The sequence below is a fragment of the Musa acuminata genome, chromosome BXJ3-8 (genome assembly GCF_036884655.1).
Source record: "Musa acuminata AAA Group cultivar baxijiao chromosome BXJ3-8, Cavendish_Baxijiao_AAA, whole genome shotgun sequence".
Classification (NCBI taxonomy): domain Eukaryota; kingdom Viridiplantae; phylum Streptophyta; class Magnoliopsida; order Zingiberales; family Musaceae; genus Musa; species Musa acuminata.
The window spans coordinates 35,693,822-35,721,801 of record NC_088356.1 but is presented as its reverse complement, the minus strand read 5'-3'; the positions used below and the strand labels follow the sequence as shown (position 1 = coordinate 35,721,801).

Sequence of the window (27,980 nt, the reverse complement as noted above, 5' to 3'; positions counted from 1 at the left end):
TACGCCGTCCGTGACGTGTACAAAGGGTAGGGAGGACGCAAACAAAACGAATGTGATCATACCAGCACTAAAGCACCGGATCCCATCAGAACTCCGAAGTTAAGTGTGCTTGGGCGAGAGTAGTACTAGGATGGGTGACCCCCTGGGAAGTCCTCGTGTTGCACTCCTTTTTGCGCCCCGAGCGGCCAAAAGACTTGCTTAACTCTCCTTTACGCTTTTCGATTCTTCCAGCATTATGGCCAACAATAAATATATCGTTAACGTATAGCAGGAGAATAATGAAATCATCATCTAAAAATTTCTTCGTAAACATGCGATGATCAGATATGGTTCTAGGATGGGTGACCCCCTGGGAAGACCTCGTGTTGCACTCCTTATTGCGCCCCGAGCGGCCAAAACCTCTCCCGTCGACCTCCGAGGCGATGGTTTTGGGCCTCGGAATTTGCCGTGACCGCTACGTAGTCAGTCTCGTGGGGCTCGGAGAGAGCTTTCCGGAATGGGGCCGCAATAGCGATTCCGAGTTCGTTCGAGAAAGTCCGAATGGTTTCGGCGCGCGCTTGCCGTGTCCGGTACGCGGTCGGCCTCGTGGGCATCGGAGAGATCCGACGATGGCGATTCCGAGATCGTTCGAGAGGTTTCGGGGCGCGCAATGGGCTCCGGTCGTCGATACGCCGTCCGCGACGTGCACAAAGGGGAGGGAGGACGCAAACAAAACGAGTTCGATCATACCAGCACTAAAGCACCGGATCCCATCAGAACTCCGAAGTTAAGCGTGCTTGGGCGAGAGTAGTACTAGGATGGGTGACCCCCTGGGAAGTCCTCGTGTTGCACTCCTTTTTGCGCCCCGAGCTGCCAAAAGACTTGCTTAACTCTCCTTTACGCTTTTCGATTCTTCCAGCATTATGGCCAACAATAAATATATCGTTAACGTATAGCAGGAGAATAATGAAATCATCATCTAAAAATTTCTTCGTAAACATGCAATGATCAGATATGGTTCTAGGATGGGTGACCCCCTGGGAAGTCCTCGTGTTGCACTCCTTTTTGCGCCCCGAGCGGCCAAAACCTCTCCCGTCGACCTCCGAGGCGATGGTTTTGGGCCTCGGAATTTGCCGTGACCGCTACGCAGTCAGTCTCGTGGGGCTCGGAGAGAGCATTCCGGAATGGGGCCGCAATAGCGATTCCGAGTTCGTTCGAGAAAGTCCGGATGGTTTCGGCGCGTGCTTGCCGTGTCTGGTACGCGGTCGGCCTCGTGGGCATCGGAGAGATCCGACGAAGGCGATTCCGAGATCGTTCGAGAGGTTTCGGGGCGCGCAATGGGCTCTGGTCGTCGATACGCCGTCCGCGACGTGCACAAAGGGGAGGGAGGACGCAAACAAAACGAGTGCGATCATACCAGCACTAAAGCACCGGATCCCATCAGAACTCCGAAGTTAAGCGTGCTTGGGCGAGAGTAGTACTGGGATGGGTGACCCCCTTGGAAGTCCTCGTGTTGCACTCCTTTTTGCGCCCCGAGCGGCCAAAAGACTTGCTTAACTCTCCTTTACGCTTTTCGATTCTTCCAGCATTATGGCCAACAATAAATATATCGTTAACGTATAGCAGGAGAATAATGAAATCATCATCTAAAAATTTCTTCGTAAACATGCAATGATCAGATATGGTTCTAGGATGGGTGACCCCCTGGGAAGTCCTCGTGTTGCACTCCTTTTTGCGCCCCGAGCGGCCAAAACCTCTCCCGTCGACCTTTGAGTCAATGGTTTTGGGCCTCGGAATTCGCCGTGACCGCTACGCAGTCAGTATCGTGGGGCTCGGAGAGAGCTTTCCGGAATGGGGCCGCAATAGCGATTCCGAGTTCGTTCGAGAAAGTCTGGATGGTTTCGGCGCGTGCTTGCCGTGTCTGGTACGCGGTCGGCCTCGTGGGCATCGGAGAGATCCGACGATGGCGATTCCGAGATCGTTCGAGAGGTTTCGGGGCGCGCAATGGGCTCCGGTCGTCGATACGCCGTCCGCGACGTGCACAAAGGGGAGTGAGGACGCAAACAAAACGAGTGCGATCATACCAGCACTAAAGCACCGGATCCCATCAGAACTCCGAAGTTAAGCGTGCTTGGGCGAGAGTAGTACTAGGATGGGTGACCCCCTTGGAAGTCCTCGTGTTGCACTCCTTTTTGCGCCCCGAGCGGCAAAAAGACTTGCTTAACTCTCCTTTACGCTTTTCGATTCTTCCAGCATTATGGCCAACAATAAATATATCGTTAACGTATAGCAGGAGAATAATGAAATCATCATCTAAAAATTTCTTCGTAAACATGCAATGATCAGATATGGTACTAGGATGGGTGACCCCCTGGGAAGTCCTCGTGTTGCACTCCTTTTTGCGCCCCGAGCGGCCAAAACCTCTCCCGTCGACCTTTGAGGCAATGGTTTTGGGCCTCGGAATTTGCCGTGACCGCTACGCAGTCAGTCTCATGGGGCTCGGAGAGAGCTTTCCGGAATGGGGCCGCAATAGCGATTCCGAGTTCGTTCGAGAAAGTCCGGATTGTTTCGGCGCGCGCTTGCCGTGTCCGGTACGCGGTCGGCCTCGTGGGCATCGGAGAGATCCGACGATGGCGATTCCGAGATCGTTCGAGAGGTTTCGGGGCGCGCAATGGGCTCCGGTTGTCGATACGCCGTCCGAGACGTGCACAAAGGGGAGGGAGGACGCAAACAAAACGAGTGCGATCATACCCGCACTAAAGCACCGGATCCCATCAGAACGCCGAAGTTAAGCGTGCTTGGGCGAGAGTAGTACTAGGATGGTTGACCCCCTGGGAAGTCCTCGTGTTGCACTCCTTTTTGCGCCCCGAGCGGCCAAAAGACTTGCTTAACTCTCCTTTACGCTTTTCGATTCTTCCAGCATTATGGCCAACAATAAATATATCGTTAACGTATAGCAAGAGAATAATGAAATCATCATCTAAAAATTTCTTCGTAAACATGCAATGATCAGATATGGTTCTGGGATGGGTGACCCCCTGGGAAGTCCTCGTGTTGCACTCCTTTTTGCGCCCCGAGCGGCCAAAACCTCTCCCGTCGACCTCCGAGGCGATGGTTTTGGGCCTCGGAATTTGCCGTGACCGCTACGCAGTCAGTCTCGTGGGGCTCGGAGAGAGCTTTCCGGAATGGGGCCGCAATAGCGATTCCGAGTTCGTTCGAGAAAGTCCGGATGGTTTCGGCGCGCGCTTGCCGTGTCCGGTACGCGGTCGGCCTCGTGGGCATCGGAGAGATCCGAAGATGGCGATTCCGAGATCGTTCGAGAGGTTTCGGGGCTCGCAATGGGCTCCGGTCGTCGATACGCCGTCCGCGACGTGCACAAAGGGGAGGGAGGACGCAAACAAAACGAGTGCGATCATACCAGCACTAAAGCATCGGATCCCATCAGAACTCCGAAGTTAAGCGTGCTTGGGCGAGAGTAGTAGTAGGATGGTTGACCCCCTGGGAAGTCCTCGTGTTGCACTCCTTTTTGCGCCCCGAGCGGCCAAAAGACTTGCTTAACTCTCCTTTACGCTTTTCGATTCTTCCAGCATTATGGCCAACAATAAATATATCGTTATCGTATAGCAGGAGAATAATGAAATCATCATCTAAAAATTTCTTCGTAAACATGCAATGATCAGATATGGTTCTAGGATGGGTGACCCCCTGGGAAGTCCTCGTGTTGCACTCCTTTTTGCGCCCCGAGCGGCCAAAAGACTTGCTTAACTCTCCTTTACGCTTTTCGATTCTTCCAGCATTATGGCCAACAATAAATATATCGTTATCGTATAGCAGGAGAATAATGAAATCATCATCTAAAAATTTCTTCGTAAACATGCAATGATCAGATATGGTTCTAGGATGGGTGACCCCCAGGGAAGTCCTCGTGTTGCACTCCTTTTTGCGCCCCGAGCGGCCAAAACCTTTCCCGTCGACCTCCGAGGTGATGGTTTTGGGCCTCGGAATTTGCCGTGACCGCTACGCAGTCAGTCTCGTGTGGCTCGGAGAGAGCTTTCCGGAATGGGGCCGCAATAGCGATTCCGAGTTCGTTCGAGAAAGTCCGGATGGTTTCGGCGCGCGCTTGCCGTGTCCGGTACACGGTCGGCCTCGTGGGCATCGGAGAGATCCGACGATGGCGATTCCGATATCGTTCGAGAGGTTTCGGGGCGCGCAATGGGCTCCGGTTGTCGATACGCCGTCCGCGACGTGCACAAAGGGGAGGGAGGACGCAAACAAAACGAGTGCGATCATACCAGCACTGAAGCACCGGATCCCATCAGAACTCCGAAGTTAAGCGTGCTTGGGCGAGAGTAGTACTAGGATGGGTGACCCTCTGCGAAGTCCTTGTGTTTTACTCCTTTTTGCGCCCCGAGCGGCCAAAAGACTTGCTTAACTCTCCTTTACGCTTTTCGATTCTTCCAGCATTATGGCCAACAATAAATATATCGTTAACGTATAGCAGGAGAATAATGAAATCATCATCTAAAAATTTCTTCGTAAACATGCAATGATCAGATATGGTTCTAGGATGGGTGACCCCCTGGGAAGTCCTCGTGTTGCACTCCTTTTTGCGCCCCGAGCGGCCAAAACCTCTCCCGTCGACCTTTGAGGCAATGGTTTTGGGCCTCGGAATTTGCCGTGACCGCTACGCAGTCAGTCTCATGGGGCTCGGAGAGAGCTTTCCGGAATGGGGCCGCAATAGCGATTCCGAGTTCGTTCGAGAAAGTCCGGATTGTTTCGGCGCGCGCTTGCCGTGTCCGGTACGCGGTCGGCCTCGTGGGCATCGGAGAGATCCGACGATGGCGATTCCGAGATCGTTCGAGAGGTTTCGGGGAGCGCAATGGGCTCCGGTTGTCGATACGCCGTCCGAGACGTGCACAAAGGGGAGGGAGGACGCAAACAAAACGTGTGCGATCATACCCGCACTAAAGCACCGGATCCCATCAGAACTCCGAAGTTAAGCGTGCTTGGGCGAGAGTAGTACTAGGATGGTTGACCCCCTGGGAAGTCCTCGTGTTGCACTCCTTTTTGCGCCCCGAGCGGCCAAAAGACTTGCTTAACTCTCCTTTACGCTTTTCGATTCTTCCAGCATTATGGCCAACAATAAATATATCGTTAACGTATAGCAGGAGAATAATGAAATCATCATCTAAAAATTTCTTCGTAAACATGCAATGATCAGATATGGTTCTAGGATGGGTGACCCCCTGGGAAGTCCTCGTGTTGCACTCCTTTTTGCTCCCCGAGCGGCCAAAACCTCTCCCGTCGACCTCCGAGGCGATGGTTTTGGGCCTCGGAATTTGCCGTGACCGCTACGCAGTCAGTCTCGTGGGGCTCGGAGAGAGCTTTCCGGAATGGGGCCGCAATAGCGATTCCGAGTTCGTTCGAGAAAGTCCGGATGGTTTCGGCGCGCGCTTGCCGTGTCCGGTACGCGGTCGGCCTCGTGGGCATCGGAGAGATCCGAAGATGGCGATTCCGAGATCGTTCGAGAGGTTTCGGGGCTCGCAATGGGCTCCGGTCGTCGATACGCCGTCCGCGACGTGCACAAAGGGGAGGGAGGACGCAAACAAAACGAGTGCTATCATACCAGCACTAAAGCATCGGATCCCATCAGAACTCCGAAGTTAAGCGTGCTTGGGCTTGAGTAGTAGTAGGATGGTTGACCCCCTGGGAAGTCCTCGTGTTGCACTCCTTTTTGCGCCCCGAGCGGCCAAAAGACTTGCTTAACTCTCCTTTACGCTTTTCGATTCTTCCAGCATTATGGCAAACAATAAATATATCGTTATCGTATAGCAGGAGAATAATGAAATCATCATCTAAAAATTTCTTCGTAAACATGCAATGATCAGATATGGTACTAGGATGGGTGACCCCCTGGGAAGTCCTCGTGTTGCACTCCTTTTTGCGCCCCGAGCGGCCAAAACCTCTCCCGTCGACCTTTGAGGCAATGGTTTTGGGCCTCGGAATTTGCCGTGACCGCTACGCAGTCAGTCTCATGGGGCTCGGAGAGAGCTTTCCGGAATGGGGCCGCAATAGCGATTCCGAGTTCGTTCGAGAAAGTCCGGATTGTTTCGGCGCGCGCTTGCCGTGTCCGGTACGCGGTCGGCCTCGTGGGCATCGGAGAGATCCGACGATGGCGATTCCGAGATCGTTCGAGAGGTTTCGGGGCGCGCAATGGGCTCCGGTTGTCGATACGCCGTCCGAGACGTGCACAAAGGGGAGGGAGGACGCAAACAAAACGAGTGCGATCATACCCGCACTAAAGCACCGGATCCCATCAGAACGCCGAAGTTAAGCGTGCTTGGGCGAGAGTAGTACTAGGATGGTTGACCCCCTGGGAAGTCCTCGTGTTGCACTCCTTTTTGCGCCCCGAGCGGCCAAAAGACTTGCTTAACTCTCCTTTACGCTTTTCGATTCTTCCAGCATTATGGCCAACAATAAATATATCGTTAACGTATAGCAAGAGAATAATGAAATCATCATCTAAAAATTTCTTCGTAAACATGCAATGATCAGATATGGTTCTAGGATGGGTGACCCCCTGGGAAGTCCTCGTGTTGCACTCCTTTTTGCGCCCCGAGCGGCCAAAACCTCTCCCGTCGACCTCCGAGGCGATGGTTTTGGGCCTCGGAATTTGCCGTGACCGCTACGCAGTCAGTCTCGTGGGGCTCGGAGAGAGCTTTCCGGAATGGGGCCGCAATAGCGATTCCGAGTTCGTTCGAGAAAGTCCGGATGGTTTCGGCGCGTGCTTGCCGTGTCTGGTACGCGGTCGGCCTCGTGGGCATCGGAGAGATCCGACGATGGCGATTCCGAGATCGTTCGAGAGGTTTCGGGGCGCGCAATGGGCTCTGGTCGTCGATACGCCGTCCGCGACGTGCACAAAGGGGAGGGAGGACGCAAACAAAATGAATGCGATCATACCAGCACTAAAGCACCGGATCCCATCAGAACTCCGAAGTTAACCGTGCTTGGGCGAGAGTAGTACTAGGATGGGTGACCCCCTGGGAAGTCCTCGTGTTGCACTCCTTTTTGCGCCCCGAGCGGCCAAAAGACTTGCTTAACTCTCCTTTACGCTTTTCGATTCTTCCAGCATTATGGCCAACAATAAATATATCGTTAACGTATAGCAGGAGAATAATGAAATCATCATCTAAAAATTTCTTCGTAAACATGCAATGATCAGATATGGTTCTAGGATGGGTGACCCCCTGGGAAGTCCTCGTGTTGCACTCCTTTTTGCGCCCCGAGCGGCCAAAACCTCTCCCGTCGACCTTTGAGGCAATGGTTTTGGGCCTCGGAATTCGCCGTGACCGCTACGCAGTCAGTATCGTGGGGCTCGGAGAGAGCTTTCCGGAATGGGGCCGCAATAGCGATTCCGAGTTCGTTCGAGAAAGTCCGGATGGTTTCGGCGCGTGCTTGCCGTGTCTGGTACGCGGTCGGCCTCGTGGGCATCGGAGAGATCCGACGATGGCGATTCCGAGATCGTTCGAGAGGTTTCGGGGCGCGCAATGGGCTCCGGTCGTCGATACGCCGTCCGCGACGTGCACAAAGGGGAGGGAGGACGCAAACAAAACGAGTGCGATCATACCAGCACTAAAGCACCGGATCCCATCAGAACTCCGAAGTTAAGCGTGCTTGGGCGAGAGTAGTACTAGGATGGGTGACCCCCTTGGAAGTCCTCGTGTTGCACTCCTTTTTGCGCCCCGAGCGGCAAAAAGACTTGCTTAACTCTCCTTTACGCTTTTCGATTCTTCCAGCATTATGGCCAACAATAAATATATCGTTAACGTATAGCAGGAGAATAATGAAATCATCATCTAAAAATTTCTTCGTAAACATGCAATGATCAGATATGGTACTAGGATGGGTGACCCCCTGGGAAGTCCTCGTGTTGCACTCCTTTTTGCGCCCCGAGCGGCCAAAACCTCTCCCGTCGACCTTTGAGGCAATGGTTTTGGGCCTCGGAATTTGCCGTGACCGCTACGCAGTCAGTCTCATGGGGCTCGGAGAGAGCTTTCCGGAATGGGGCCACAATAGCGATTCCGAGTTCGTTCGAGAAAGTCCGGATTGTTTCGGCGCGCGCTTGCCGTGTCCGGTACGCGGTCGGCCTCGTGGGCATCGGAGAGATCCGACGATGGCGATTCCGAGATCGTTCGAGAGGTTTCGGGGCGCGCAATGGGCTCCGGTTGTCGATACGCCGTCCGAGACGTGCACAAAGGGGAGGGAGGACGCAAACAAAACGAGTGCGATCATACCCGCACTAAAGCACCGGATCCCATCAGAACGCCGAAGTTAAGCGTGCTTGGGCGAGAGTAGTACTAGGATGGTTGACCCCCTGGGAAGTCCTCGTGTTGCACTCCTTTTTGCGCCCCGAGCGGCCAAAAGACTTGCTTAACTCTCCTTTACGCTTTTCGATTCTTCCAGCATTATGGCTAACAATAAATATATCGTTAACGTATAGCAGGAGAATAATGAAATCATCATCTAAAAATTTCTTCGTAAACATGCAATGATCAGATATGGTTCTAGGATGGGTGACCCCCTGGGAAGTCCTCGTGTTGCACTCCTTTTTGCGCCCCGAGCGGCCAAAACCTCTCCCGTCGACCTCCGAGGCGATGGTTTTGGGCCTCGGAATTTGCCGTGACCGCTACGCAGTCAGTCTCGTGGGGCTCGGAGAGAGCTTTCCGGAATGGGGCCGCAATAGCGATTCCGAGTTCGTTCGAGAAAGTCCGGATGGTTTCGGCGCGCGCTTGCCGTGTCCGGTACGCGGTCGGCCTCGTGGGCATCGGAGAGATCCGAAGATGGCGATTCCGAGATCGTTCGAGAGGTTTCGGGGCTCGCAATGGGCTCCGGTCGTCGATACGCCGTCCGCGACGTGCACAAAGGGGAGGGAGGACGCAAACAAAACGAGTGCGATCATACCAGCACTAAAGCATCGGATCCCATCAGAACTCCGAAGTTAAGCGTGCTTGGGCGAGAGTAGTAGTAGGATGGTTGACCCCCTGGGAAGTCCTCGTGTTGCACTCCTTTTTGCGCCCCGAGCGGCCAAAAGACTTGCTTAACTCTCCTTTACGCTTTTCGATTCTTCCAGCATTATGGCCAACAATAAATATATCGTTAACGTATAGCAGGAGAATAATGAAATCATCATCTAAAAATTTCTTCGTAAACATGCGATGATCAGATATGGTTCTAGGATGGGTGACCCCCTGGGAAGACCTCGTGTTGCACTCCTTTTTGCGCCCCGAGCGGCCAAAACCTCTCCCGTCGACCTCCGAGGCGATGGTTTTGGGCCTCGGAATTTGCCGTGACCGCTACGCAGTCAGTCTCGTGGGGCTCGGAGAGAGCTTTCCGGAATGGGGCCGCAATAGCGATTCCGAGTTCGTTCGAGAAAGTCCGGATGGTTTCGGCGCGCGCTTGCCGTGTCCGGTACGCGGTCGGCCTCGTGGGCATCGGAGAGATCCGACGATGGCGATTCCGAGATCGTTCGAGAGGTTTCGGGGCGCGCAATGGGCTCCGGTCGTCGATACGCCGTCCGTGACGTGTACAAAGGGTAGGGAGGACGCAAACAAAACGAATGTGATCATACCAGCACTAAAGCACCGGATCCCATCAGAACTCCGAAGTTAAGTGTGCTTGGGCGAGAGTAGTACTAGGATGGGTGACCCCCTGGGAAGTCCTCGTGTTGCACTCCTTTTTGCGCCCCGAGCGGCCAAAAGACTTGCTTAACTCTCCTTTACGCTTTTCGATTCTTCCAGCATTATGGCCAACAATAAATATATCGTTAACGTATAGCAGGAGAATAATGAAATCATCATCTAAAAATTTCTTCGTAAACATGCGATGATCAGATATGGTTCTAGGATGGGTGACCCCCTGGGAAGACCTCGTGTTGCACTCCTTATTGCGCCCCGAGCGGCCAAAACCTCTCCCGTCGACCTCCGAGGCGATGGTTTTGGGCCTCGGAATTTGCCGTGACCGCTACGTAGTCAGTCTCGTGGGGCTCGGAGAGAGCTTTCCGGAATGGGGCCGCAATAGCGATTCCGAGTTCGTTCGAGAAAGTCCGAATGGTTTCGGCGCGCGCTTGCCGTGTCCGGTACGCGGTCGGCCTCGTGGGCATCGGAGAGATCCGACGATGGCGATTCCGAGATCGTTCGAGAGGTTTCGGGGCGCGCAATGGGCTCCGGTCGTCGATACGCCGTCCGCGACGTGCACAAAGGGGAGGGAGGACGCAAACAAAACGAGTTCGATCATACCAGCACTAAAGCACCGGATCCCATCAGAACTCCGAAGTTAAGCGTGCTTGGGCGAGAGTAGTACTAGGATGGGTGACCCCCTGGGAAGTCCTCGTGTTGCACTCCTTTTTGCGCCCCGAGCTGCCAAAAGACTTGCTTAACTCTCCTTTACGCTTTTCGATTCTTCCAGCATTATGGCCAACAATAAATATATCGTTAACGTATAGCAGGAGAATAATGAAATCATCATCTAAAAATTTCTTCGTAAACATGCAATGATCAGATATGGTTCTAGGATGGGTGACCCCCTGGGAAGTCCTCGTGTTGCACTCCTTTTTGCGCCCCGAGCGGCCAAAACCTCTCCCGTCGACCTCCGAGGCGATGGTTTTGGGCCTCGGAATTTGCCGTGACCGCTACGCAGTCAGTCTCGTGGGGCTCGGAGAGAGCTTTCCGGAATGGGGCCGCAATAGCGATTCCGAGTTCGTTCGAGAAAGTCCGGATGGTTTCGGCGCGTGCTTGCCGTGTCTGGTACGCGGTCGGCCTCGTGGGCATCGGAGAGATCCGACGATGGCGATTCCGAGATCGTTCGAGAGGTTTCGGGGCGCGCAATGGGCTCTGGTCGTCGATACGCCGTCCGCGACGTGCACAAAGGGGAGGGAGGACGCAAACAAAACGAGTGCGATCATACCAGCACTAAAGCACCGGATCCCATCAGAACTCCGAAGTTAAGCGTGCTTGGGCGAGAGTAGTACTAGGATGGGTGACCCCCTGGGAAGTCCTCGTGTTGCACTCCTTTTTGCGCCCCGAGCGGCCAAAAGACTTGCTTAACTCTCCTTTACGCTTTTCGATTCTTCCAGCATTATGGCCAACAATAAATATATCGTTAACGTATAGCAGGAGAATAATGAAATCATCATCTAAAAATTTCTTCGTAAACATGCAATGATCAGATATGGTTCTAGGATGGGTGACCCCCTGGGAAGTCCTCGTGTTGCACTCCTTTTTGCACCCCGAGCGGCCAAAACCTTTCCGGTCGACCTCCGAGGTGATGGTTTTGGGCCTCGGAATTTGCCGTGACCGCTACGCAGTCAGTCTCGTGTGGCTCGGAGAGAGCTTTCCGGAATGGGGCCGCAATAGCGATTCCGAGTTCGTTCGAGAAAGTCCAGATGGTTTCGGCGCGCGCTTGCCGTGTCAGGTACACGGTCGGCCTCGTGGGCATCGGAGAGATCCGACGATGGCGATTCCGAGATCGTTCGAGAGGTTTCGGGGCGCGCAATGGGCTCCGGTTGTCGATACGCCGTCCGCGACGTGCACAAAGGGGAGGGAGGACGCAAACAAAACGAGTGCGATCATACCAGCACTGAAGCACCGGATCCCATCAGAACTCCGAAGTTAAGCGTGCCTGGGCGAGAGTAGTACTAGGATGGGTGACCCTCTGGGAAGTCCTTGTGTTTTACTCCTTTTTGCGCCCCGAGCGGCCAAAAGACTTGCTTAACTCTCCTTTACGCTTTTCGATTCTTCCAGCATTATGGCCAACAATAAATATATCGTTAACGTATAGCAGGAGAATAATGAAATCATCATCTAAAAATTTCTTCGTAAACATGCAATGATCAGATATGGTTCTAGGATGGGTGACCCCCTGGGAAGTCCTCGTGTTGCACTCCTTTTTGCGCCCCGAGCGGCCAAAACCTCTCCCGTCGACCTCCGAGGCGATGGTTTTGGGCCTCGGAATTTGCCGTGACCGCTACGCAGTCAGTCTCGTGGGGCTCGGAGAGAGCTTTCCGGAATGGAGCCGCAATAGCGATTCCGAGTTCATTCGAGAAAGTCCGGATGGTTTCGACGCGCGCTTGCCGTGTCCGGTACGCGGTCGGCCTCGTGGGCATCGGAGAGATTCGACGATGGCGATTCCGAGATCGTTCGAGAGGTTTCGGGGCGCGCAATGGGCTCCGGTCGTCGATACGCCGTCCGCGACATGCACAAAGGGGAGGGAGAATGCAAACAAAATGAGTGCGATCATACCAGCACTAAAGCACCGGATCCCATCAGAACTCCGAAGTTAAGCGTGCTTGGGTGAGAGTAGTACTAGGATGGGTGATCCCCTGGGAAGTCCTCGTGTTGCACTACTTTTTGCGCCCCGAGCGGCCAAAAGACTTGCTTAACTCTCCTTTACGCTTTTCGATTCTTCCAGCATTATGGCCAAAAATAAATATATCGTCAACGTACAGCAGTAGAATAATGAAATCATCATCTAAAAATTTCTTTGTAAATATGCAATGATCAGATATGGTTCTAGGATGGGTGACCCCCTGGGAAGTCCTCGTGTTGCACTCCTTTTTGCGCCCCGAGCGGCCAAAACCTCTCCCGTCGACCTCCGAGGCAATGGTTTTGGGCCTCGGAATTTGCCGTGACCGCTACGCAGTCAGTCTCGTGGGGCTCGGAGAGAGCTTTCCGGAATGGGGCCGCAATAGCGATTCCGTGTTCGTTCGAGAAAGTCCGGATGGTTTCGACGCGCGCTTGCCGTGTCCGGTACGCGGTCGGCCTCGTGGGCATCGGAGAGATCCGACGATGGCGATTCCGAGATCGTTCGAGAGGTTTCGGGGCGCGCAATGGGCTCCGGTCATCGATACGCCGTCCGCGACGTGCACAAAGGGGAGGGAGGACGCAAACAAAACGAGTGCGATCATACCAGCACTGAAGCACCGGATCCCATCAGAATTCCGAAGTTAAGCGTGCTTGGGCGAGAGTAGTACTAGGATGGGGTGACCCTCTGGGAAGTCCTTGTGTTTTACTCCTTTTTGCGCCCCGAGCGGCCAAAAGACTTGCTTAACTCTCCTTTACGCTTTTCGATTCTTCCAGCATTATGGCCAACAATAAATATATCGTTAACGTATAGCAGGAGAATAATGAAATCATCATCTAAAAATTTCTTCGTAAACATGCAATGATCAGATATGGTTCTAGGATGGGTGACCCCCTGGGAAGTCCTCGTGTTGCACTCCTTTTTGCGCCCCGAGCGGCCAAAACCTCTCCCGTCGACCTTTGAGGCAATGGTTTTGGGCCTCGGAATTTGCCGTGACCGCTACGCAGTCAGTCTCATGGGGCTCGGAGAGAGCTTTTCGGAATGGGGCCGCAATAGCGATTCCGAGTTCGTTCGAGAAAGTCTGGATTGTTTCGGCGCGCGCTTGCCGTGTCCGGTACGCGGTCGGCCTCGTGGGCATCGGAGAGATCCGACGATGGCGATTCCGAGATCGTTCGAGAGGTTTCGGGGCGCGCAATGGGCTCCGGTTGTCGATACGTCGTCCGAGACGTGCACAAAGGGGAGGGAGGACGCAAACAAAACGAGTGCGATCAAACCAGTACTAAAGCACCGGATCCCATCAGAACTCCGAAGTTAAGCGTGCTTGGGCGAGAGTAGTACTAGGATGGTTGACCACCTGGGAAGTCCTCGTGTTGCACTCCTTTTTGCGCCCCGAGCGGCCAAAAGACTTGCTTAACTCTCCTTTACACTTTTCGATTCTTCCAGCATTATGGCCAACAATAAATATATCGTTAACGTATAGCAGGAGAATAATGAAATCATCATCTAAAAATTTCTTCGTAAACATGAAATGATCAGATATGGTTCTAGGATGGGTGACCCCTTGGGAAGTCCTCGTGTTGCACTCCTTTTTGCGCCCCGAGCGGCCAAAACCTCTCCCGTCGACCTCCGAGGCTATGGATTTGGGCCTCGGAATTTGCCGTGACCGCTACGCAGTCAGTCTCGTGGGGCTCGAAGAGAGCTTTCCGGAATGGGGCCGCAATAGCGATTCCGAGTTCGTTCGAGAAAGTCCGGATGGTTTCGACGCGCGCTTGCCGTGTCTGGTACGCGGTCGGCCTCGTGGGCAACGGAGAGATCCGACGATGGCGATTCCGAGATCGTTCGTGAGGTTTCGGGGCGCGCAATGGGCTCCGGTCGTCGATACTCCGTCCGCGACGTGCACAAAGGGGAGGGAGGACGCAAATAAAACGAGTGCGATCATACCAGCACTAAAGCACCGGATCCCATCAGAACTCCGAAGTTAAGCGTGCTTGGGAGAGAGTAGTACTAGGATGGGTGATCCCCTGGGAAGTCCTCGTGTTGCACTCCTTTTTGCGCCCCGAGCGGCCAAAAGACTTGCTTAACTCTCCTTTACGCTTTTCGATTCTTCCAGCATTATGGCCAACAATAAATATATCGTCAACGTACAGCAGGAGAATAATGAAATCATCATCTAAAAATTTCTTCGTAAACATGCAATGATCAGATATGGTTCTAGGATGGGTGACCCCCTGGGAAGTCCTCGTGTTGCACTCCTTTTTGCGCCCCGAGCGACCAAAACCTCTCCCGTCGACCTCCGAGGCAATGGTTTTGGGCCTCGGAATTTGCCGTGACCGCTACGCAATCAGTCTCGTGGGGCTCGGAGAGAGCTTTCCGGAATGGGGCCGCAATAGCGATTCCGAGTTCGTTCGAGAAAGTCCGGATGGTTTCGACGCGCGCTTGCCGTGTCCGGTACGCGGTCGGCCTCGTGGGCATCGGAGAGATCAAACGATGGCGATTCCGAGATCGTTCGAGAGGTTTCGGGGCGCGCAATGGGCTTCGGTCATCGATACGCCGTCCGCGACGTGCACAAAGGGGAGGGAGGACGCAAACAAAACGAGTGCGATCATACCAGCACTGAAGCACCGGATCCCATCAGAACTCCGAAGTTAAGCGTGCTTGGGCGAGAGTAGTACTAGGATGGGGTGACCCTCTGGGAAGTCCTTGTGTTTTACTCCTTTTTGCGCCCCGAGCGGCCAAAAGACTTGCTTAACTCTCCTTTACGCTTTTCGATTCTTCCAGCATTATGGCCAACAATAAATATATCGTTAACGTATAGCAGGAGAATAATGAAATCATCATCTAAAAATTTCTTCGTAAACATGCAATGATCAGATATGGTTCTAGGATGGGTGACCCCCTGGGAAGTCCTCGTGTTGCACTCCTTTTTGCGCCCCGAGCGGCCAAAACCTCTCCCGTCGACCTTTGAGGCAATGGTTTTGGGCCTCGGAATTTGCCGTGACCGCTACGCAGTCAGTCTCATGGGGCTCGGAGAGAGCTTTCCGGAATGGGGCCGCAATAGCGATTCCGAGTTCGTTCGAGAAAGTCCAGATGGTTTCGGCGCGCGCTTGCCGTGTCCTGTACGCGGTCGGCCTCGTGGGCATCGGAGAGATCCGACGATGGCGATTCCGAGATCGTTCGAGAGGTTTCGGGGCGCGCAATGGGCTCCGGTCATCGATACGCCGTCTGCGACGTGCACAAATGGGAGGGAGGACGCAAACAAAACGAGTGCGATCATACCAGCACTAAAGCACCGGATCCCATCAGAACTCCGAAGTTAAGCGTGCTTGGGCGAGAGTAGTACTAGGATGGGTGACCCCCGAGCGGTCAAAAGACTTGCTTAACTCTCCTTTACGCTTTTCGATTCTTCCAGCATTATGGCCAACAATAAATATATCGTTAACGTATAGCAGGAGAATAATGAAATCATCATCTAAAAATTTCTTCGTAAACATGCAATGATCAGATATGGTTCTAGGATGGGTGACCCCCTGGGAAGTCCTCGTGTTGCACTCCTTTTTGCGCCCCGAGCGGCCAAAAGACTTGCTTAACTCTCCTTTACGCTTTTCGATTCTTCCAGCATTACGGCCAACAATAAATATATCGTTAACGTATAGTAAGAGAATAATGAAATCATCATCTAAAAATTTCTTCGTAAACATGCAATGATCAGATATGGTTCTAGGATGGGTGACCCCCTGGGAAGTCCTCGTGTTGCACTCCTTTTTGCGCCCCGAGCGGCCAAAACCTCTCCCGCCGACCTCCGAGGCAATGGTTTTGGGCCTCGGAATTTGCCGTGACCGCTACGCAGTCAGTCTCGTGGGGCTCGGAGAGAGCTCTCCGGAATGGGGCCGCAATAGCGATTCCGAATTCGTTCGAGAAAGTCCAGATGGTTTCGGCGCGCGCTTGCCGTGTCCGGTACGCGGTCGGCCTCGTGGGCATCGGAGAGATCCAACGATGGCGATTCCGAGATCGTTCGAGAGGTTTCGGGGCGCGCAATGGGCTTCGGTCGTCGATACGCCGTCCGCGACGTGCACAAAGGGGAGGGAGGATGCAAACAAAACGAGTTCGATCAAACCAGCATTAAAGCACCGGATCCCATCAGAACTCCGAAGTTAAGCGTGCTTGGGCGAGAGTAGTTCTAGGATGGGTGATCCCCTGGGAAGTCCTCGTGTTGCACTCCTTTTTGCGCCCCGAGCGGCCAAAAGACTTGCTTAACTCTCCTTTACGCTTTTCGATTCTTCCAGCATTACGGCCAACAATAAATATATCGTTAACGTATAGTAGGAGAATAATGAAATCATCATCTAAAAATTTCTTCGTAAACATGCAATGATCAGATATGGTTCTAGGATGGGTGACCCCCTGGGAAGTCCTCGTGTTGCACTCCTTTTTGCGCCCCGAGCGGGCAAAACCTCTCCCGCCGACCTCCGAGGCGATGGTTTTGTGCCTCGGAATTTGCCGTGACCGCTACGCAGTCAGTCTCGTGGGGCTCGGAGAGAGCTTTCCGGAATGGGGCCGCAATAGCGATTCCGAGTTCGTTCGAGAAAGTCCGGATGGTTTTGGCGCGCGCTTGCCGTGTCCGGTACGCGGTCGGCCTCGTGGGCATCGGAGAGATCCGACGATGGCGATTCCGAGATCGTTCGAGAGGTTTCGGGGCGCGCAATGGGCTCCGGTCGTCGATACGCCTTCCGCGACGTGCACAAAGGGGAGGGAGGACGCAAACAAAACGAGTGCGATCATACCAGCACTAAAGCATCGGATCCCATCAGAACTCCGAAGTTAAGAGTGCTTGGTCGAGAGTAGTACTAGGATGGGTGACCCCTTGGGAAGTCCTCGTGTTGCACTCCTTTTTGCGCCCCGAGCGGCCAAAAGACTTGCTTAACTCTCCTTTACGCTTTTCGATTCTTCCAGCATTATGGCCAACAATAAATATATCGTCAACGTATAGCAGGAGAATAATGAAATCATCATCTAAAAATTTCTTCGTAAACATGCAATGATCAGATATGGTTCTAGGATGGGTGACCCCCTGGGAAGTCCTCGTATTACACTCCTTTTTGCGCCCCGAGCGGCCAAAACCTCTCCCGTCGATCTCCGAGGCGATGGTTTTGGGCCTCGGAATTTGCCGTGACCGCTACGCAGTCAGTCTCGTGGGGCTCGGAGAGAGCTTTCCGGAATGGGGCCGCAATAACGATTCCGAGTTCGTTCGAGAAAGTCCGGATGGTTTCGGCGCGCGCTTGCCGTGTCCGGTGCGCGGTCGGCCTCGTGGGCATCGGAGAGATCCAACGATGGCGATTCCAAGATCGTTCGAGAGGTTTCGGGGCACGCAATGGGCTCCGGTCGTCGATACGCCGTCCGCGACGTGCACAAAGGGGAGGGAGGACGCAAACAAAACGAGTGCGATCAAACCAGCACTAAAGCATCGGATCCCATCAGAACTCCGAAGTTAAGCGTTCTTGGGCGAGAGTAGTACTAGGATGGGTGACCCCCTGGGAAGTCCTCGTGTTACACTCCTTTTTGCGCCCCGAGCGGCCAAAAGAGCATTATGGCCAACAATAAATATATCGTTAACGTATAGCAGGAGAATAATGAAATCATCATCTAAAAATTTCTTCGTAAACATGCAATGATCAGATATGGTTCTAGGATGGGTGACCCCCTGGGAAGTCCTCGTTGCACTCCTTTTTGCGCCCCGAGCGGCCAAAACCTCTCCCGCCGACCTCCGAGGCAATGGTTTTGGGCCTCGGAATTTGCCGTGACCGCTACGCAGTCAGTCTCGTGGGGCTCGGAGAGAGCTTTCCGGAATGGGGCCGCAATAGCGATTCCGAGTTCGTTCGAGAAAGTCCGGATGGTTTCGGCGCGCGCTTGCCGTGTCCGGTAAGCGGTCTGCCTCGTGGGCATCGGAGAGATCCAACGATGGCGATTCCGAGATCGTTCGAGAGGTTTCGGGGCGCGCAATGGGCTTCGGTCGTCGATACGCCGTCCGCGACGTGCACAAAGGGGAGGGAGGACGCAAACAAAACGAGTTCGATCAAACCAGCACTAAAGCACCGGATCCCATCAGAACTCCGAAGTTAAGCGTGCTTGGGCGAGAGTAGTTCTAGGATGGGTGATCCCCTGGGAATTCCTCGTGTTGCACTCCTTTTTGCGCCCCGAGCGGCCAAAAAACTTGCTTAACTCTCCTTTACGCTTTTCGATTCTTCCAGCATTACGGCCAACAATAAATATATCGTTAACGTATAGTAGGAGAATAATGAAATCATCATCTAAAAATTTCTTCGTAAACATGCAATGATCAGATATGGTTCTAGGATGGGTGACCCCCTGGGAAGTCCTCGTGTTGCACTCCTTTTTGCGCCCCGAGCGGCCAAAACCTCTCCCGCCGACCTCCGAGGCGATGGTTTTGTGCCTCGGAATTTGCCGTGACCGCTACGCAGTCAGTCTCGTGGGGCTCGGAGAGAGCTTTCCGGAATTGGGCCGCAATAGTGATTCCGAGTTCGTTCGAGAAAGTCCGGATGGTTTTGGCGCGCGCTTGCCGTGTCCGGTACGCGGTCGGCCTCGTGGGCATCGGAGAGATCCGACGATGGCGATTCCGAGATCGTTCGAGAGGTTTCGGGGCGCGCAATGGGCTCCGGTCGTCGATACGCCTTCCGCGACGTGCACAAAGGGGAGGGAGGACGCAAACAAAACGAGTGCGATCATACCAACATTAAAGCATCGGATCTCATCAGAACTCCGAAGTTAAGCGTGCTTGGTCGAGAATAGTACTAGGATGGGGGACCCCCTGGGAAGTCCTCGTGTTGCACTCCTTTTTGCGCCCCGAGCGGCCAAAAGACTTGCTTAACTCTCCTTTACGCTTTTCGATTCTTCCAGCATTATGGCCAACAATAAATATATCGTCAACGTATAGCAGGAGAATAATGAAATCATCATCTAAAAATTTCTTCGTAAACATGCAATGATCAGATATGGTTCGAGGATGGGTGACCCCCTAGGAAGTCCTTGTATGACACTCCTTTTTGCGCCCCGAGCGGCCAAAACCTCTCCCGTCGATCTCCGAGGCGATGGTTTTGGGCCTCGGAATTTGCCGTGACCGCTACGCAGTCAGTCTCGTGGGGCTCGGAGAGAGCTTTCCGGAATGGGGCCGCAATAGCGATTCCGAGTTCGTTCGAGAAAGTCCGGATGGTTTCGGCGCGCGCTTGCCGTGTCCGGTACGCGGTCGGCCTCGTGGGCATCGGAGAGATCCAACGATGGCGATTCCGAGATCGTTCGAGAGGTTTCGGGGCACGCAATGGGCTCCGGTCGTCGATACGCCGTCCGCGACGTGCACAAAGGGGAGGGAGGACGCAAACAAAACGAGTGCGATCAAACCAGTACTAAAGCACCGGATCCCATCAGAACTCCGAAGTTAAGCGTTCTTGGGCGAGAGTAGTACTAGGATGGGTGACCCCCTGGGAAGTCCTCGTGTTACACTCCTTTTTGCGCCCCGAGCGGCCAAAAGAGCATTATGGCCAACAATAAATATATCGTTAACGTATAGCAGGAGAATAATGAAATCATCATCTAAAAATTTCTTCGTAAACATGCAATGATCAGATATGGTTCTAGGATGGGTGACCCCCTGGGAAGTCCTCGTGTTGCACTCCTTTTTGCACCCCGAGCTGCCAAAACCTCTCCCGTCGACCTCCGAGGCGATGGTTTTGGGCCTCGGAATTTGCCGTGACCGCTACGCAGTCAGTCTCGTGGGGCTCGGAGAGAGCTTTCCGGAATGGGGCCGCAATAGCGATTCCGAGTTCGTTCGAGAAAGTCCGGATGGTTTCGACGCGCGCTTGCCGTGTCCGTTACGCGGTCGGCCTCGTGGGCATCGGAGAGATCAAACGATGGCGATTCCGAGATCGTTCGAGAGGTTTCGGGGCGCGCAATGGGCTCCGGTCGTCGATACGCCGTCCGCGACGTGCACAAAGGGGAGGGAGGACGCAAACAAAATGAGTGCGATCAAACCAGCACTAAAGCACCGGATCCCATCAGAACTCCGAAGTTAAGCGTTCTTGGGCGAGAGTAGTACTAGGATGGGTGACCCCCTGGGAAGTCCTCGTGTTGCACTCCTTTTTGCGCCCCGTGGGAAGTCCTCGTGTTGCACTCCTTTTTGCGCCCCGAGCGGCGAAAAGACTTGCTTAACTCTCCTTTACGCTTTTCGATTCTTCCAGCATTATGGCCAACAATAAATATATCGTCAACGTATAGCAGGAGAATAATGAAATCATCATCTAAAAATTTCTTCGTAAACATGCAATGATCAGATATGGTTCTAGGATGGGTGACCCCCTGGGAAGTCCTCGTGTTGCACTCCTTTTTGCGCCCGAGCGGCCAAAACCTCTCCCGTCGACCTCCGAGGCGATGGTTTTGGGCCTCGGAATTTGCCGTGACCGCTACGCAGTCAGTCTCGTGGGGCTCGGAGAGAGCTTTCCGGAATGGGGCCGCAATAGCGATTCCGAGTTCGTTCGAGAAAGTCCGGATGGTTTCGGCGCGCGCTTGCCGTGTCCGTTACGCGGTCGGCCTCGTGGGCATCGGAGAGATCAAACGATGGCGATTCCGAGATCGTTCGAGAGGTTTCGGGGCGCGCAATGGGCTCCGGTCGTCGATACGCCGTCCGCGACGTGCACAAAGGGGAGGGAGGACGCAAACAAAACGAGTGCGATCAAACCAGCACTAAAGCTCCGGATCCCATCAGAACTCCGAAGTTAAGCGTTCTTGGGCGAGAGTAGTACTAGGATGGGTGACCCCCTGGGAAGTCCTCGTGTTGCACTCCTTTTTGCGCCCCGAGCGGCGAAAAGACTTGCTTAACTCTCCTTTACGCTTTTCGATTCTTCCAGCATTATGGCCAACAATAAATATATCGTCAACGTATAGCAGGAGAATAATGAAATCATCATCTAAAAATTTCTTCGTAAACATGCAATGATCAGATATGGTTCTAGGATGGGTGACCCCCTGGGAAGTCCTCGTGTTGCACTCCTTTTTGCGCCCCGAACGGCCAAAACCTCTCCCGTCGACCTCCGAGGCGATGGTTTTGGGCCTCGGAATTTGCCGTGACCGCTACGCAGTCAGTCTCGTGGGGCTCGGAGACAGCTTTCCGGAATGGGGCCGCAATAGCGATTCCGAGTTCGTTCGAGAAAGTCCGGATGGTTTCGGCGCGCGCTTGCCGTGTCCGGTACGCGGTCGGCCTCGTGGGCATCGGAGAGATCCAACGATGGCGATTCCGAGATCGTTCGAGAGGTTTCGGGGCGCGCAATGGGCTCCGGTCGTCGATATGCCATCCGCGACGTGCACAAAGGGGAGGGAGGACACAAACAAAACGAGTGCGATCATACCAGCACTAAAGCACCGGATCCCATCAGAACTCCGAAGTTAAGCGTGATTGGGCGAGAGTAGTACTAGGATGGGTGACCCCTTGGGAAGTCCTAGTGTTGCTCTCCTTTTTGCGCCCCGAGCGGCCAAAAGAGCATTATGGCCAACAATAAATATATCGTTAACGTATAGCAGGAGAATAATGAAATCATCATCTAAAAATTTCTTCGTAAACATGCAATGATCAGATATGGTTCTAGGATGGGTGACCCCCTGGGAAGTCCTCGTGTTGCACTCCTTTTTGCACCTCGAGCGGCCAAAACCTCTCCCGTCGACCTCCGAGGCGATGGTTTTGGGCCTCGGAATTTGCCATGACCGCTACGCAGTCAGTCTCGTGGGGCTCGGAGAGAGCTTTCCGGAATGGGGCCGCAATAGCGATTCCGAGTTCGTTCGAGAAAGTCCGGATGGTTTCGACGCGCGCTTGCCGTGTCCGTTACGCGGTCGGCCTCGTGGGCATCAGAGAGATCAAACGATGGCGATTCCGAGATCGTTCGAGAGGTTTCGGGGCGCGCAATGGGCTCCGGTCGTCGATACGCCGTCCGCGACGTGCACAAAGGGGAGGGAGGACGCAAACAAAACGAGTGCTATCAAACCAGCACTAAAGCACCGGATCCCATCAGAACTCCGAAGTTAAGCGTGCTTGGGCGAGAGTAGTACTAGGATGGGTGACCCCCTGGGAAGTCCTCGTGTTGCACTCCTTTTTGCGCCCCGAGCGGCGAAAAGACTTGCTTAACTCTCCTTTACGCTTTTCGATTCTTCCAGCATTATGGCCAACAATAAATATATCGTCAACGTATAGCAGGAGAATAATGAAATCATCATCTAAAAATTTCTTCGTAAACATGCAATGATCAGATATGGTTCTTGGATGGGTGACCCCTTGGGAAGTCCTCGTGTTGCACTCCTTTTTGCGCCCCGAGCGGCCAAAACCTCTCCCGTCGACCTCCGAGGCGATGGTTTTGGGCCAAGGAATTTGCCGTGACCACTAGGCAGTCAGTCTCGTGGGGCTCGGAGAGAGCTTTCCGGAATGGGGCCGCAATAGCGATTCCGAGTTCGTTCGAGAAAGTCCGGATGGTTTCGGCGCGCGCTTGCCGTGTCCGGTACGCGGTCGGCCTCGTGGGCATCGGAGAGATCCGACGATGGCGATTCCGATATCGTTCGAGAGGTTTCGGGGCGCGCAATGGGCTCCGGTCGTCGATACGCTGTCCGCGACGTGCAAAATGGGGAGGGAGGACGCAAACAAAACGAGTGCGATCATACCAGCACTAAAGCATCGGATCCCATCAGAACTCCGAAGTTAAGCGTGATTGGGCGAGAGTAGTACTAGGATGGGTGACCCCTTGGGAAGTCCTCGTGTTGCTCTCCTTTTTGCGCCCCGAGCGGCCAAAAGAGCATTATGGCCAACAATAAATATATCGTTAACGTATAGCAGGAGAATAATGAAATCATCATCTAAAAATTTCTTCGTAAACATGCAATGATCAGATATGGTTCTAGGATGGGTGACCCCCTGGGAAGTCCTCGTGTTGCACTCCTTTTTGCGCCCCGAGCGGCCAAAACCTCTCCCGTCGACCTCCGAGGCGATGGTTTTGGGCCTCGGAATTTGCCATGACCGCTACACAGTCAGTCTCGTGGGGCTTGGAGAGAGCTTTCTGGAATGGGGCCGCAATAGCGATTCCGAGTTCGTTCGAGAAAGTCCGGATGGTTTCGACGCGCGCTTGCCGTGTCCGGTACGCGGTCGGCCTCGTGGGCATCGGAGAGATCAAACGATGGCGATTCCAAGATCGTTCGAGAGGTTTCGGGGCGCGCAATGGGCTCCGGTCGTCGATACGCCGTCCGCGACGTGCACAAAGGGGAGGGAGGACGCAAACAAAATGAGTGCGATCAAACCAGCACTAAAGCACCGGATCCCATCAGAACTCCGAAGTTAAGCGTGCTTGGGCGAGAGTAGTACTAGGATGGGTGACACCCTGGGAAGTCCTCGTGTTGCACTCCTTTTTGCGCCCCGAGCGGCCAAAAGACTTGCTTAACTCTCCTTTACGCTTTTCGATTCTTCCAGCATTATGGCCAACAATAAATATATCGTCAACGTATAGCAGGAGAATAATGAAATCATCATCTAAAAATTTCTTCGTAAACATGCAATGATCAGATATGGTTCTAGGATGGGTGACCCCCTGGGAAGTCCTCGTGTTGCACTCCTTTTTGCGCCCCGAGCGGCCAAAACCTCTCCCGTCGACCTTTGAGGCAATGGTTTTGGGCCTCGGAATTTGCCGTGACCGCTACGCAGTCAGTCTCATGGGGCTCGGAGAGAGCTTTTCGGAATGGGGCCGCAATAGCGATTCCGAGTTCGTTCGAGAAAGTCTGGATTGTTTCGGCGCGCGCTTGCCGTGTCCGGTACGCGGTCGGCCTCGTGGGCATCGGAGAGATCCGACGATGGCGATTCCGAGATCGTTCGAGAGGTTTCGGGGCGCGCAATGGGCTCCGGTTGTCGATACGTCGTCCGAGACGTGCACAAAGGGGAGGGAGGACGCAAACAAAACGAGTGCGATCAAACCAGTACTAAAGCACCGGATCCCATCAGAACTCCGAAGTTAAGCGTGCTTGGGCGAGAGTAGTACTAGGATGGTTGACCACCTGGGAAGTCCTCGTGTTGCACTCCTTTTTGCGCCCCGAGCGGCCAAAAGACTTGCTTAACTCTCCTTTACACTTTTCGATTCTTCCAGCATTATGGCCAACAATAAATATATCGTTAACGTATAGCAGGAGAATAATGAAATCATCATCTAAAAATTTCTTCGTAAACATGAAATGATCAGATATGGTTCTAGGATGGGTGACCCCTTGGGAAGTCCTCGTGTTGCACTCCTTTTTGCGCCCCGAGCGGCCAAAACCTCTCCCGTCGACCTCCGAGGCTATGGATTTGGGCCTCGGAATTTGCCGTGACCGCTACGCAGTCAGTCTCGTGGGGCTCGAAGAGAGCTTTCCGGAATGGGGCCGCAATAGCGATTCCGAGTTCGTTCGAGAAAGTCCGGATGGTTTCGACGCGCGCTTGCCGTGTCTGGTACGCGGTCGGCCTCGTGGGCAACGGAGAGATCCGACGATGGCGATTCCGAGATCGTTCGTGAGGTTTCGGGGCGCGCAATGGGCTCCGGTCGTCGATACTCCGTCCGCGACGTGCACAAAGGGGAGGGAGGACGCAAATAAAACGAGTGCGATCATACCAGCACTAAAGCACCGGATCCCATCAGAACTCCGAAGTTAAGCGTGCTTGGGCGAGAGTAGTACTAGGATGGGTGATCCCCTGGGAAGTCCTCGTGTTGCACTCCTTTTTGCGCCCCGAGCGGCCAAAAGACTTGCTTAACTCTCCTTTACGCTTTTCGATTCTTCCAGCATTATGGCCAACAATAAATATATCGTCAACGTACAGCAGGAGAATAATGAAATCATCATCTAAAAATTTCTTCGTAAACATGCAATGATCAGATATGGTTCTAGGATGGGTGACCCCCTGGGAAGTCCTCGTGTTGCACTCCTTTTTGCGCCCCGAGCGACCAAAACCTCTCCCGTCGACCTCCGAGGCAATGGTTTTGGGCCTCGGAATTTGCCGTGACCGCTACGCAATCAGTCTCGTGGGGCTCGGAGAGAGCTTTCCGGAATGGGGCCGCAATAGCGATTCCGAGTTCGTTCGAGAATGTCCGGATGGTTTCGACGCGCGCTTGCCGTGTCCGGTACGCGGTCGGCCTCGTGGGCATCGGAGAGATCAAACGATGGCGATTCCGAGATCGTTCGAGAGGTTTCGGGGCGCGCAATGGGCTTCGGTCATCGATACGCCGTCCGCGACGTGCACAAAGGGGAGGGAGGACGCAAACAAAACGAGTGCGATCATACCAGCACTGAAGCACCGGATCCCATCAGAACTCCGAAGTTAAGCGTGCTTGGGCGAGAGTAGTACTAGGATGGGGTGACCCTCTGGGAAGTCCTTGTGTTTTACTCCTTTTTGCGCCCCGAGCGGCCAAAAGACTTGCTTAACTCTCCTTTACGCTTTTCGATTCTTCCAGCATTATGGCCAACAATAAATATATCGTTAACGTATAGCAGGAGAATAATGAAATCATCATCTAAAAATTTCTTCGTAAACATGCAATGATCAGATATGGTTCTAGGATGGGTGACCCCCTGGGAAGTCCTCGTGTTGCACTCCTTTTTGCGCCCCGAGCGGCCAAAACCTCTCCCGTCGACCTTTGAGGCAATGGTTTTGGGCCTCGGAATTTGCCGTGACCGCTACGCAGTCAGTCTCATGGGGCTCGGAGAGAGCTTTCCGGAATGGGGCCGCAATAGCGATTCCGAGTTCGTTCGAGAAAGTCCAGATGGTTTCGGCGCGCGCTTGCCGTGTCCTGTACGCGGTCGGCCTCGTGGGCATCGGAGAGATCCGACGATGGCGATTCCGAGATCGTTCGAGAGGTTTCGGGGCGCGCAATGGGCTCCGGTCGTCGATACGCCGTCTGCGACGTGCACAAATGGGAGGGAGGACGCAAACAAAACGAGTGCGATCATACCAGCACTAAAGCACCGGATCCCATCAGAACTCCGAAGTTAAGCGTGCTTGGGCGAGAGTAGTACTAGGATGGGTGACCCCCGAGCGGTCAAAAGACTTGCTTAACTCTCCTTTACGCTTTTCGATTCTTCCAGCATTATGGCCAACAATAAATATATCGTTAACGTATAGCAGGAGAATAATGAAATCATCATCTAAAAATTTCTTCGTAAACATGCAATGATCAGATATGGTTCTAGGATGGGTGACCCCCTGGGAAGTCCTCGTGTTGCACTCCTTTTTGCGCCCCGAGCGGCCAAAAGACTTGCTTAACTCTCCTTTACGCTTTTCGATTCTTCCAGCATTACGGCCAACAATAAATATATCGTTAACGTATAGTAAGAGAATAATGAAATCATCATCTAAAAATTTCTTCGTAAACATGCAATGATCAGATATGGTTCTAGGATGGGTGACCCCCTGGGAAGTCCTCGTGTTGCACTCCTTTTTGCGCCCCGAGCGGCCAAAACCTCTCCCGCCGACCTCCGAGGCAATGGTTTTGGGCCTCGGAATTTGCCGTGACCGCTACGCAGTCAGTCTCGTGGGGCTCGGAGAGAGCTCTCCGGAATGGGGCCGCAATAGCGATTCCGAATTCGTTCGAGAAAGTCCAGATGGTTTCGGCGCGCGCTTGCCGTGTCCGGTACGCGGTCGGCCTCGTGGGCATCGGAGAGATCCAACGATGGCGATTCCGAGATCGTTCGAGAGGTTTCGGGGCGCGCAATGGGCTTCGGTCGTCGATACGCCGTCCGCGACGTGCACAAAGGGGAGGGAGGATGCAAACAAAACGAGTTCGATCAAACCAGCATTAAAGCACCGGATCCCATCAGAACTCCGAAGTTAAGCGTGCTTGGGCGAGAGTAGTTCTAGGATGGGTGATCCCCTGGGAAGTCCTCGTGTTGCACTCCTTTTTGCGCCCCGAGCGGCCAAAAGACTTGCTTAACTCTCCTTTACGCTTTTCGATTCTTCCAGCATTACGGCCAACAATAAATATATCGTTAACGTATAGTAGGAGAATAATGAAATCATCATCTAAAAATTTCTTCGTAAACATGCAATGATCAGATATGGTTCTAGGATGGGTGACCCCCTGGGAAGTCCTCGTGTTGCACTCCTTTTTGCGCCCCGAGCGGGCAAAACCTCTCCCGCCGACCTCCGAGGCGATGGTTTTGTGCCTCGGAATTTGCCGTGACCGCTACGCAGTCAGTCTCGTGGGGCTCGGAGAGAGCTTTCCGGAATGGGGCCGCAATAGCGATTCCGAGTTCGTTCGAGAAAGTCCGGATGGTTTTGGCGCGCGCTTGCCGTGTCCGGTACGCGGTCGGCCTCGTGGGCATCGGAGAGATCCGACGATGGCGATTCCGAGATCGTTCGAGAGGTTTCGGGGCGCGCAATGGGCTCCGGTCGTCGATACGCCTTCCGCGACGTGCACAAAGGGGAGGGAGGACGCAAACAAAACGAGTGCGATCATACCAGCACTAAAGCATCGGATCCCATCAGAACTCCGAAGTTAAGAGTGCTTGGTCGAGAGTAGTACTAGGATGGGTGACCCCTTGGGAAGTCCTCGTGTTGCACTCCTTTTTGCGCCCCGAGCGGCCAAAAGACT

The 27,980-nt window shown here is 53.7% G+C and overlaps 40 non-coding genes and 2 pseudogenes across 40 annotated transcripts; all 42 read left to right on the top strand.

Annotated features, from left to right (window-relative positions):
• The first annotated feature begins 48 nt into the window (after positions 1–48).
• Positions 49–167, top strand: LOC135647101 (5S ribosomal RNA). Its single transcript, XR_010499844.1, has one exon. It is a non-coding gene; the product is annotated as a 5S ribosomal RNA (ribosomal RNA).
• A 548-nt stretch (positions 168–715) lies between these two features.
• LOC135647116 (5S ribosomal RNA) lies at positions 716–834 on the top strand. Its single transcript, XR_010499859.1, has one exon. It is a non-coding gene; the product is annotated as a 5S ribosomal RNA (ribosomal RNA).
• Positions 835–1,382: 548 nt separating this feature from the next.
• LOC135646367 (5S ribosomal RNA) lies at positions 1,383–1,501 on the top strand. Its single transcript, XR_010499120.1, has one exon. It is a non-coding gene; the product is annotated as a 5S ribosomal RNA (ribosomal RNA).
• A 548-nt stretch (positions 1,502–2,049) lies between these two features.
• LOC135646297 (5S ribosomal RNA) lies at positions 2,050–2,168 on the top strand. The gene has a single exon (XR_010499054.1). It is a non-coding gene; the product is annotated as a 5S ribosomal RNA (ribosomal RNA).
• Positions 2,169–2,716: 548 nt separating this feature from the next.
• Positions 2,717–2,835, top strand: LOC135647412 (5S ribosomal RNA). The gene has a single exon (XR_010500151.1). It is a non-coding gene; the product is annotated as a 5S ribosomal RNA (ribosomal RNA).
• Positions 2,836–3,383: 548 nt separating this feature from the next.
• On the top strand, positions 3,384–3,502 carry LOC135647386 (5S ribosomal RNA). Its single transcript, XR_010500125.1, has one exon. It is a non-coding gene; the product is annotated as a 5S ribosomal RNA (ribosomal RNA).
• Positions 3,503–4,257: 755 nt separating this feature from the next.
• LOC135647572 (5S ribosomal RNA) lies at positions 4,258–4,376 on the top strand. The gene has a single exon (XR_010500308.1). It is a non-coding gene; the product is annotated as a 5S ribosomal RNA (ribosomal RNA).
• A 548-nt stretch (positions 4,377–4,924) lies between these two features.
• LOC135647152 (5S ribosomal RNA) lies at positions 4,925–5,043 on the top strand. The gene has a single exon (XR_010499894.1). It is a non-coding gene; the product is annotated as a 5S ribosomal RNA (ribosomal RNA).
• Positions 5,044–5,591: 548 nt separating this feature from the next.
• LOC135647654 (5S ribosomal RNA) lies at positions 5,592–5,710 on the top strand. The gene has a single exon (XR_010500388.1). It is a non-coding gene; the product is annotated as a 5S ribosomal RNA (ribosomal RNA).
• Positions 5,711–6,258: 548 nt separating this feature from the next.
• Positions 6,259–6,377, top strand: LOC135647411 (5S ribosomal RNA). Its single transcript, XR_010500150.1, has one exon. It is a non-coding gene; the product is annotated as a 5S ribosomal RNA (ribosomal RNA).
• A 548-nt stretch (positions 6,378–6,925) lies between these two features.
• Positions 6,926–7,044, top strand: LOC135647120 (5S ribosomal RNA). The gene has a single exon (XR_010499863.1). It is a non-coding gene; the product is annotated as a 5S ribosomal RNA (ribosomal RNA).
• Positions 7,045–7,592: 548 nt separating this feature from the next.
• Positions 7,593–7,711, top strand: LOC135646296 (5S ribosomal RNA). Its single transcript, XR_010499053.1, has one exon. It is a non-coding gene; the product is annotated as a 5S ribosomal RNA (ribosomal RNA).
• A 548-nt stretch (positions 7,712–8,259) lies between these two features.
• LOC135647410 (5S ribosomal RNA) lies at positions 8,260–8,378 on the top strand. Its single transcript, XR_010500149.1, has one exon. It is a non-coding gene; the product is annotated as a 5S ribosomal RNA (ribosomal RNA).
• Positions 8,379–8,926: 548 nt separating this feature from the next.
• LOC135647385 (5S ribosomal RNA) lies at positions 8,927–9,045 on the top strand. The gene has a single exon (XR_010500124.1). It is a non-coding gene; the product is annotated as a 5S ribosomal RNA (ribosomal RNA).
• A 548-nt stretch (positions 9,046–9,593) lies between these two features.
• Positions 9,594–9,712, top strand: LOC135647100 (5S ribosomal RNA). Its single transcript, XR_010499843.1, has one exon. It is a non-coding gene; the product is annotated as a 5S ribosomal RNA (ribosomal RNA).
• Positions 9,713–10,260: 548 nt separating this feature from the next.
• On the top strand, positions 10,261–10,379 carry LOC135647115 (5S ribosomal RNA). The gene has a single exon (XR_010499858.1). It is a non-coding gene; the product is annotated as a 5S ribosomal RNA (ribosomal RNA).
• A 548-nt stretch (positions 10,380–10,927) lies between these two features.
• On the top strand, positions 10,928–11,046 carry LOC135648103 (5S ribosomal RNA). Its single transcript, XR_010500793.1, has one exon. It is a non-coding gene; the product is annotated as a 5S ribosomal RNA (ribosomal RNA).
• Positions 11,047–11,594: 548 nt separating this feature from the next.
• LOC135647512 (5S ribosomal RNA) lies at positions 11,595–11,713 on the top strand. Its single transcript, XR_010500249.1, has one exon. It is a non-coding gene; the product is annotated as a 5S ribosomal RNA (ribosomal RNA).
• A 548-nt stretch (positions 11,714–12,261) lies between these two features.
• LOC135647400 (5S ribosomal RNA) lies at positions 12,262–12,380 on the top strand. Its single transcript, XR_010500139.1, has one exon. It is a non-coding gene; the product is annotated as a 5S ribosomal RNA (ribosomal RNA).
• Positions 12,381–12,928: 548 nt separating this feature from the next.
• LOC135647711 (5S ribosomal RNA) lies at positions 12,929–13,048 on the top strand. The gene has a single exon (XR_010500442.1). It is a non-coding gene; the product is annotated as a 5S ribosomal RNA (ribosomal RNA).
• A 548-nt stretch (positions 13,049–13,596) lies between these two features.
• On the top strand, positions 13,597–13,715 carry LOC135647210 (5S ribosomal RNA). The gene has a single exon (XR_010499951.1). It is a non-coding gene; the product is annotated as a 5S ribosomal RNA (ribosomal RNA).
• A 548-nt stretch (positions 13,716–14,263) lies between these two features.
• On the top strand, positions 14,264–14,382 carry LOC135647344 (5S ribosomal RNA). Its single transcript, XR_010500084.1, has one exon. It is a non-coding gene; the product is annotated as a 5S ribosomal RNA (ribosomal RNA).
• A 548-nt stretch (positions 14,383–14,930) lies between these two features.
• On the top strand, positions 14,931–15,050 carry LOC135647672 (5S ribosomal RNA). The gene has a single exon (XR_010500405.1). It is a non-coding gene; the product is annotated as a 5S ribosomal RNA (ribosomal RNA).
• Positions 15,051–15,598: 548 nt separating this feature from the next.
• LOC135647783 (5S ribosomal RNA) lies at positions 15,599–15,717 on the top strand (annotated as a pseudogene).
• Positions 15,718–16,436: 719 nt separating this feature from the next.
• On the top strand, positions 16,437–16,555 carry LOC135647665 (5S ribosomal RNA). The gene has a single exon (XR_010500398.1). It is a non-coding gene; the product is annotated as a 5S ribosomal RNA (ribosomal RNA).
• Positions 16,556–17,103: 548 nt separating this feature from the next.
• Positions 17,104–17,222, top strand: LOC135647213 (5S ribosomal RNA). Its single transcript, XR_010499954.1, has one exon. It is a non-coding gene; the product is annotated as a 5S ribosomal RNA (ribosomal RNA).
• Positions 17,223–17,770: 548 nt separating this feature from the next.
• Positions 17,771–17,889, top strand: LOC135647580 (5S ribosomal RNA). The gene has a single exon (XR_010500316.1). It is a non-coding gene; the product is annotated as a 5S ribosomal RNA (ribosomal RNA).
• Positions 17,890–18,398: 509 nt separating this feature from the next.
• On the top strand, positions 18,399–18,517 carry LOC135647639 (5S ribosomal RNA). Its single transcript, XR_010500373.1, has one exon. It is a non-coding gene; the product is annotated as a 5S ribosomal RNA (ribosomal RNA).
• Positions 18,518–19,065: 548 nt separating this feature from the next.
• Positions 19,066–19,184, top strand: LOC135647667 (5S ribosomal RNA). The gene has a single exon (XR_010500400.1). It is a non-coding gene; the product is annotated as a 5S ribosomal RNA (ribosomal RNA).
• Positions 19,185–19,732: 548 nt separating this feature from the next.
• On the top strand, positions 19,733–19,851 carry LOC135647375 (5S ribosomal RNA). The gene has a single exon (XR_010500114.1). It is a non-coding gene; the product is annotated as a 5S ribosomal RNA (ribosomal RNA).
• A 511-nt stretch (positions 19,852–20,362) lies between these two features.
• LOC135647186 (5S ribosomal RNA) lies at positions 20,363–20,481 on the top strand. The gene has a single exon (XR_010499927.1). It is a non-coding gene; the product is annotated as a 5S ribosomal RNA (ribosomal RNA).
• Positions 20,482–21,065: 584 nt separating this feature from the next.
• Positions 21,066–21,184, top strand: LOC135647333 (5S ribosomal RNA). Its single transcript, XR_010500073.1, has one exon. It is a non-coding gene; the product is annotated as a 5S ribosomal RNA (ribosomal RNA).
• A 548-nt stretch (positions 21,185–21,732) lies between these two features.
• Positions 21,733–21,851, top strand: LOC135647556 (5S ribosomal RNA). Its single transcript, XR_010500293.1, has one exon. It is a non-coding gene; the product is annotated as a 5S ribosomal RNA (ribosomal RNA).
• Positions 21,852–22,362: 511 nt separating this feature from the next.
• LOC135647104 (5S ribosomal RNA) lies at positions 22,363–22,481 on the top strand. The gene has a single exon (XR_010499847.1). It is a non-coding gene; the product is annotated as a 5S ribosomal RNA (ribosomal RNA).
• A 548-nt stretch (positions 22,482–23,029) lies between these two features.
• LOC135647530 (5S ribosomal RNA) lies at positions 23,030–23,148 on the top strand. The gene has a single exon (XR_010500267.1). It is a non-coding gene; the product is annotated as a 5S ribosomal RNA (ribosomal RNA).
• Positions 23,149–23,659: 511 nt separating this feature from the next.
• LOC135647366 (5S ribosomal RNA) lies at positions 23,660–23,778 on the top strand. The gene has a single exon (XR_010500105.1). It is a non-coding gene; the product is annotated as a 5S ribosomal RNA (ribosomal RNA).
• A 548-nt stretch (positions 23,779–24,326) lies between these two features.
• LOC135647209 (5S ribosomal RNA) lies at positions 24,327–24,445 on the top strand. Its single transcript, XR_010499950.1, has one exon. It is a non-coding gene; the product is annotated as a 5S ribosomal RNA (ribosomal RNA).
• Positions 24,446–24,993: 548 nt separating this feature from the next.
• Positions 24,994–25,112, top strand: LOC135646307 (5S ribosomal RNA). Its single transcript, XR_010499064.1, has one exon. It is a non-coding gene; the product is annotated as a 5S ribosomal RNA (ribosomal RNA).
• Positions 25,113–25,660: 548 nt separating this feature from the next.
• Positions 25,661–25,780, top strand: LOC135647671 (5S ribosomal RNA). The gene has a single exon (XR_010500404.1). It is a non-coding gene; the product is annotated as a 5S ribosomal RNA (ribosomal RNA).
• Positions 25,781–26,328: 548 nt separating this feature from the next.
• On the top strand, positions 26,329–26,447 carry LOC135647782 (5S ribosomal RNA; annotated as a pseudogene).
• A 719-nt stretch (positions 26,448–27,166) lies between these two features.
• On the top strand, positions 27,167–27,285 carry LOC135647664 (5S ribosomal RNA). The gene has a single exon (XR_010500397.1). It is a non-coding gene; the product is annotated as a 5S ribosomal RNA (ribosomal RNA).
• Positions 27,286–27,833: 548 nt separating this feature from the next.
• On the top strand, positions 27,834–27,952 carry LOC135647211 (5S ribosomal RNA). The gene has a single exon (XR_010499952.1). It is a non-coding gene; the product is annotated as a 5S ribosomal RNA (ribosomal RNA).
• The last annotated feature ends 28 nt before the right edge of the window (positions 27,953–27,980 follow it).